This window comes from Mesocricetus auratus, unplaced genomic scaffold (genome assembly GCF_017639785.1).
Source record: "Mesocricetus auratus isolate SY011 unplaced genomic scaffold, BCM_Maur_2.0 Super-Scaffold_4256, whole genome shotgun sequence".
Lineage (NCBI taxonomy): Eukaryota > Metazoa > Chordata > Mammalia > Rodentia > Cricetidae > Mesocricetus > Mesocricetus auratus.
Window position 1 is genome coordinate 33,454,499 of NW_024429182.1, and position 6,820 is coordinate 33,461,318.

Sequence of the window (6,820 nt, forward strand, 5' to 3'; positions counted from 1 at the left end):
GTGTTTTCCTTCTTACTGTACTTCCCATTTCTTTGCCAATATTCTTTTGAATAAATGAGCCTATGAGAAAGGACTCATGTAGCATTACCACAGGTGTCAAGAGTCTACAGAAAATAATTTTTGATCACCTTTTTTATCTATTTGTCCTGAAAATACTAGAATTGGCTTGGTATTCAAATTAGAAGAATGGAATCCCAAACCCACATTTGTTACTTATTGCTTCTGTGTACTTTGAAAGTACTCTCTGAACCTTCTTTTCCTAAGATCTCAAATACAGGTAATAAAAATTCATACTTAATATCATCCCAACATTCCCTGTTCATGTGTCCCTTGCCACGATTGCCCACATCTCTTCTTTTGTCATGATTCATTGTGGCTTTTTCTTACTGCCAAAAAGACTCATCCTGCCACTCTTTTAGTAGCTGGCTTCCCATGCCTCAGTTCTCAGCTCATGTGGGACTTTCCTTGAATCTGATAGGGCTTTTTTTAATCCTATCTAAAGTAACTTACCTTATGAACTTCAATGATCCTTATCACAATATTCTTTAAGATACACATAACACACAGTGATTATCTTATGTGTGAATATAAAATGTTAAGTTTGTGTATCCAGCTTTAAAAAGGCAATGTGGATGTAGGACCTGGCATAAAATAGAATCTTAATAAATCTTGTTAGTTAAACAAATGTCTCAGTTTACTTCATTGAGCTTGGTTGTGTTAATGTATAATATGTCGAAAACAATGAAATTATATTGGTGTTTGTGTTATAGCCCAGATGCAAATACTTCAGAATTTTCAAAGTGTCCTTTATGTCAGTCACTTGATACTAAGACAAAATATTAGTCTTTCTATGAATTGTATGGATTTTAATATATAATAATGCTTCAAATGTTTATGTTCATCATTATTGCATATTATCTCAATTATGTCAGCTTAAGCAAATTAATTTTGGGTACAATCTGAATTGTGAAAAAAACAGCACATATAAAATGAAAAGCATCCTTTCCCTTTTCTGTTGACCAAAAGTTTTAAGTCTCCTCAATACTCGAGTTAAGTGGAAAGAGCAGTATAGAGCTCAGACACTTCTGAACTGTCAGTCACAGAAGTGCTTGTCAACTTTGAGCCCAGTCTTAACTGATCATGGGATATGCATGAGGATGAGCCACTTGAAACCATCACGTGATATGTACCTAATATCAGAAAAACATGAGGCACAGAATCCAGCAGACTGGCGTTCTACAGCCTGCTGAAGGAAGCAGACCTCTCAACGCCACAGCAATCACTTACAGTCTATTTTCTTCTCAGCCATCTGGCACATCAAATCAAGAAGGCTCAGATTTTGAATTGCAAAGTGATGCCCCAAAACATGTTGCTATAACACATAGAACTAGGGCAAGAGGGAATTAGTCAAGCAAGAAGATTGTTGGAAGAAATGTAGCCAGATGTTTCTATGCATAGAGTGAAGGAAACTTACATTGAAAACCTTTTCCGGAAACAAAATCTTTTGTAACTGCAATTCTTCAATGAGATTGTATTGATAGTTTGTTCTAGAGTCATCATGGGGAACATATGGAATGAGAATGTTGGTCTCTAAAACCTATGACATTGCTAAGATCAGTTGCAGGTCCATCTTTCCGTGGTGTGCTGGCTCTTTCAGGTGCAGGCTGACCTCTAGCTCTTTATCTAACAGTTTTCCTAATCTGCATCCTCCTAGGTTCTTCTGTTGACTTATAAAAGGCAAGCTGTAACTGAAGAACCCAGCTAGTGAAACCACTTGGACTTTAATCACTTTTTAACTTCACTTGGGGTCAAGGTAAGAAAGAACACACTGCATTTTGTATTTTTAATACCTTCAATATGCTTGGTTATAGTATATGTATTAATTTATCTCATTGAGTCATTTCTGTCACACTCTATGATCATTTTTAAATGATAAGGAAACTAAGGTGACCACCATTGGGGATATGTCAGGTGACAGATGTAATAGAGCATGGATGTGAATCCATCTCAACCACACAGCAAGTAGTCATGCGCTTCCCATCATAATTTCTGCCTTTTGCTTGAGGTCTATTAAATGTCAGCCTTCTTTTCTCATTGACATTAGGGCCAATTTGTTTGACATAGAGAGAATGCTTCCAAGTCCAGAATTTAAATTCAGCCCCATGAAGAGTTTCAGGATTTACAGTACTACCTGTAAACATTTTAAACCAGGCTATCATCGGGTAGCCCCATGAAGTCTGCTTTCATCAATGATGATGGTCAGAAACTAAAGTTAGTCTCTGTTGGAGATGGAACCCTGGGGCTTGCTGTGCCAGGAACTCTTGTCAGTGGTAGTTGCTCTCAGAAGTGGTAGCTCTCACCAGGTTATTGTCTCATTATCTCCTCTCAGTGCAACGTCTTGGCAGCAAGGCAAACAAACCGTAGTCTTTCATGGGCTAGTTAGCTGTAGGCAACTTTGCACCATAATTTTGGCTACCCCTTCAGCCATGGCTTATATTACCTAAGGTTTATGAAGTGTTCAGCCTCCTCTTCACATCCAATGAGCATTATTCCCCCACAGAAAGGGGAATGAAGAAATATGCACTGTCTTCTGAAAGTACCCAAATTGAGGTTTTTTTTTTAAAGAATAAGGTAGGAAAATCCCAAAATCTCCCTTCTCAGGCATAGGAGCATCTAAATGAATTAATATCCAAGGAGATGTCAATATTTATTCAGTAATTCTAACTAGTTACAAGGAGTGTTGGAAAAAAACTCTTCAGATTTCAGGTAATTCTCACATTTTGGCACTCCCCAGCTAACACTGCATGGAGTAGAGGTAAGCCTCTCCGCTGATGCCTGTCTGAAGGGACAATTCATGAGACATAGGGAATGGGGTGCTACTCTTTATGTTGGAGTTTTAACTGAAAAACTACAAGGCCCAGTTTTCCCCTGAATCCTGCTGGACCGCTTATCTCAGAATCTATACACCTTCATGCTTGTATAGAACATATTATTAATGCTGGGATGAGTTTCTTGAAAACAGGTATCTTGTTGAGTCATCGGTATATTCTAATACAGTGAATTTCTAGGCAGGGGTGCCCTATAAATATTCCTTAGCTAATTAAATCAGATGCTGTGGAAGAAAACCACCTCTTACTTTGAAAATTCTGCAGACATAAAGATATGATATGAAGTAGATTTATTAAAACCTGTCTAGTTCCTGAGTTCGAAGCACATTGACCCTTAAGATCATTCCAAAGTATGCACATCATAGAAAAAGCATATGATGCCTGACTCTTCAGTCCCCTCACTCTCTATTTAATGCTCCTCTGCAATTTGATACCCAAACCTTGGAATTTATTTAAGAACTCAAATCACATTAGAGCCTCATCATACCACCCACCTTTCTAATTAATGAGTCACAGCACAAATGAAGCAAGTTTTCAGTTAATGAGCTACAAATAAATCTATCTGTAGATACTAATTACCACTAATATCCAAATTAGTTACACTCCAGGTTTGTTCTCTTTGAATTTACATTAATTTGTCTCCTTTCCCCTAATCAGTTAAGTCTCATCTAAAGATAATTACAGAGATGTGACTTCCAGGATGGAGTGTGTAGAATGCGACTTTAACGGGTGACATCATTAAATAAAAACAACCCGCTAATTATTTAATGTCTCTGTACATGGCTGAAGGCTGTACAGAAATGAAGAAATATTTATTCAAGGAAATCCACGTGGTCAATTAATGTCGATAAGGGCAGTGTGTGTATACAAGGAGGAAAGAAATGTTTCTTCAATAAATGGATATCCACATGAAAAATGTAACGGAAAATGGAACCTTATCTTCTATAAGAATAGCTCCAAATAGATTAAAGACAATCAGGTAAGTATAAATCCATAAAACCCTTAGAATAAGGTAGGACTAAGTCCCTTGACATTGGACTTGGTGATGGGTTTTATCTTGAACACTTGAGGGCCAGACAACAAAAGCAAAAACAAAATTGGACTGTGTCAAACTACAAAGCTTCTGCAAAAGAAAGAAAATGTTAACAAAATGGGAAGACAACCCATAGGATGGGAGGAGAACATCTGTTAGTCATTTATGTGATAAGAGGTTAATATTCGATATATATATATATACATACACACACACATATATATAAAGAATTTCTGCAAGTCAATAGCAAAAAGTAAATAATTTAATTTACAATGGGCAAAGGAGGACCTAAAAACAAATGCCTTATAGTATTTAAAGTAGTTGAAATAAAGATGTATAAACCAAAACAGCTGAGCCAGGTTGTGAGGGAGAAAAAGAAAAGCATCCAAAATATTGTTAACTATAATGCCTTTGCCAGGCATGGTGACATATACATTTAATCCTGTACTGGGGAGGCAGAGGCAGGTAGACCGATCTCTGAGTTCAAGGCAAGCCTGGTCTACAGAGTGTGTTCCAGGACAGCCAGGGTTACACAGAGAAACTTTGTCTCAGGAAAAAAAATCAAAACAACTGTGTTGTGTGATATTTTGATCACACTTGGACACTCAATAAAGTTTACCTGAATCAGAGGGCAGAGCTAGCTACTAGTTGACCAAAATTGGCCATAGAGGTTTTGGAGGACTTAAAAAGTATAGAGAGGCATACAAAGTAGCAGGGAGGGTTTTAGAAAGATTCTAGCCCTTTTCGGATCCAGGAAGGAGATAGAGAGGAGGTCTCAGGTCGCTTCTCCGCTGTTTCTCTGATCAATCAGGTTCTTACCCCAATATCTGACTCCCAGGTTTTTATTGATTAATAATAATTAAATAAATGCCTCATCTGGCATCCAATGGGGGGCACAAGATCACGAGGCAGCCACTTGCTTGCTGCTGACTTTGTAGTTTCCGGAGTTGCCACCCTGGCTGGCTTCCCCTCCCTCCCCCCAGACCCTCTGTGCAAGTCTGATGTCTTTGCCTCCCTAAAGCAGCTTCCAGCTACTACTCATCCCTGGTATCAAACACTACAGGAGCCATGAGAGATACAGCAGGTGATAACTAGTGTTCAGCAGGCCGACCTACCAGATACATAAGTGGTTCTCTGATGAGGAACCCTACCTGGCAAGGCTATGTGTCACTGGCTGTGGAAACCAGTTGCTCCTGTCTGTTATTTCTCTCATGAGTCACTTCATTTCTTCCCTAAGAATAGCTTTGGGTGTTTTCTCACTGCTTGTGTGTTTGTCTCATGAAAATATTCCATCTACTGGATACATTATCTGTGGGTGGTCTAGAAGAAGATGAATTTTTATTTAGCTATATTATTTTGATATATTGAATAAATACTTGGACATGGTTCATAACTGGATCTATTTGTCCCACAAGGACTGTGGATTCTTAACAGCCTGCCTTGTTCTCTTGCTCAGACTAACTGCACACAATTAACTCACTTTCACCTCAGAGCAAGTTCAAGCTAGACTGAAGGCCTTTTGTAAATAGATCATAAGTTTGAGACATTACAGATATGTACAAGGTCAGAGTCACAGATGTTCAACCAATGTTATTAAGGAAAGCATGCCAATTCTTCACTTCCCAGTCTACTAACGGTGGATCTGTGTCTCAAAGTTGTCATTGGGCACTGTGCACCCCTCAGTCTGGTCAAGGTTTGGTTCCTATGGTCCTGGGACCTTATGTTGCCATGGCAATGGCTCAGCTCCTTGCTTATCCTAGGAATATTCTCTTGGCCAATGAGAAGGTAACTCTTGTAATTTCCTTATCACATCAAGGCTCCTGTAGAAGAGTTTTTGGAATAGAAGGGGAAGCTGGAGAAAGAATCTAGAAGGAATTAGGACATGATTATTAGAGTAAAAACAGAACAATGAAGAAACTGGTGTGGAAAAGTACACAGTAGAGCATCATTTCTCCCTCAGATCTTTTAAAGTCCCATGCTAGCTTTAAGCTTTCTAGCGAAACCTTGAGAGGTCTGAGGTACCCAAAAGACCTTGATACCAAACATGCCCAAGTTAGCCACCCACCCTCCACCAGCTCTGCCATTCAGGTGGTCACAAACCACATCGGCTTCTTCCAAATGTCCTCGCGGTTCCTTACTCCCTCTCCCTGTGGATTGCAGGCTTCCCCTGGACCTCCTCCTCCTTGGACCACTGCCCTGCCAGGTCGGCTGCCTTGACACCTGTTCCAGCTTTACTTGCTGCTGCTATTGCCACACATTCTCAGCCCCCAGCTATACAAGAGCATCTGCAGCTGCAGCCAGCAAGGCTCCGCACCACCTGCCCCCAGGAAGGCTCTGCACCACCTGCCCCCAGCAAGGCTCTGCACCACCTTCATTCTTTTCCCACTGGCAGCTGCCCTTGCCCTTAGCTGTCATAGTTAAAGGTAGAATTGTTTGTTTTTTCAAAGAGTTTTTACCCACATTAAGAATGGGGAACAATATTATGATGCAGGGAATTAGATCTCTGTAGAGTTCCACAATGGATGGCGTGAAAATAGAAAAAAATTAAATGAAAGGGTAAGCAATTTAGCTGGGATTGACATGTCAATTATAATCACTGTCAGTTTGGTAATTCATGTTTTATTCTTTTTTAATTATTATTTTTTATCTAGGTTAGAAACAATCTTGTTTCACATATCAATCCCAGCTCCCTCTCCCTCCCCTCCTCCCCCGCCCTCCCCACCAGGTCCCCCAGTCCCTCACCCAATCTCCACTCTGATCCCCAGGGAGGGTGAGGCCCTCCATGGGGGATCTCCAGTAACTGTCATTTCATCCAGGGCAGGGCCTAGGCCCTCCCCCAAGAGTCCCAGCTGAGAGCCTCCCATATTGTGGCATGGGCACTCAAAGTCTATTTGTACAT

General features: G+C 40.0%; 1 long non-coding RNA gene across 1 annotated transcript; it reads left to right on the forward strand.

Annotated features, from left to right (window-relative positions):
* The first annotated feature begins 1,686 nt into the window (after nt 1-1,686).
* LOC121134299 lies at nt 1,687-6,597 on the forward strand. The gene is made up of 3 exons (XR_005871367.1): nt 1,687-1,813; nt 3,678-3,867; nt 6,082-6,597. It is a non-coding gene; the product is annotated as an uncharacterized LOC121134299 (long non-coding RNA).
* Nucleotides 6,598-6,820: the final 223 nt, after the last annotated feature.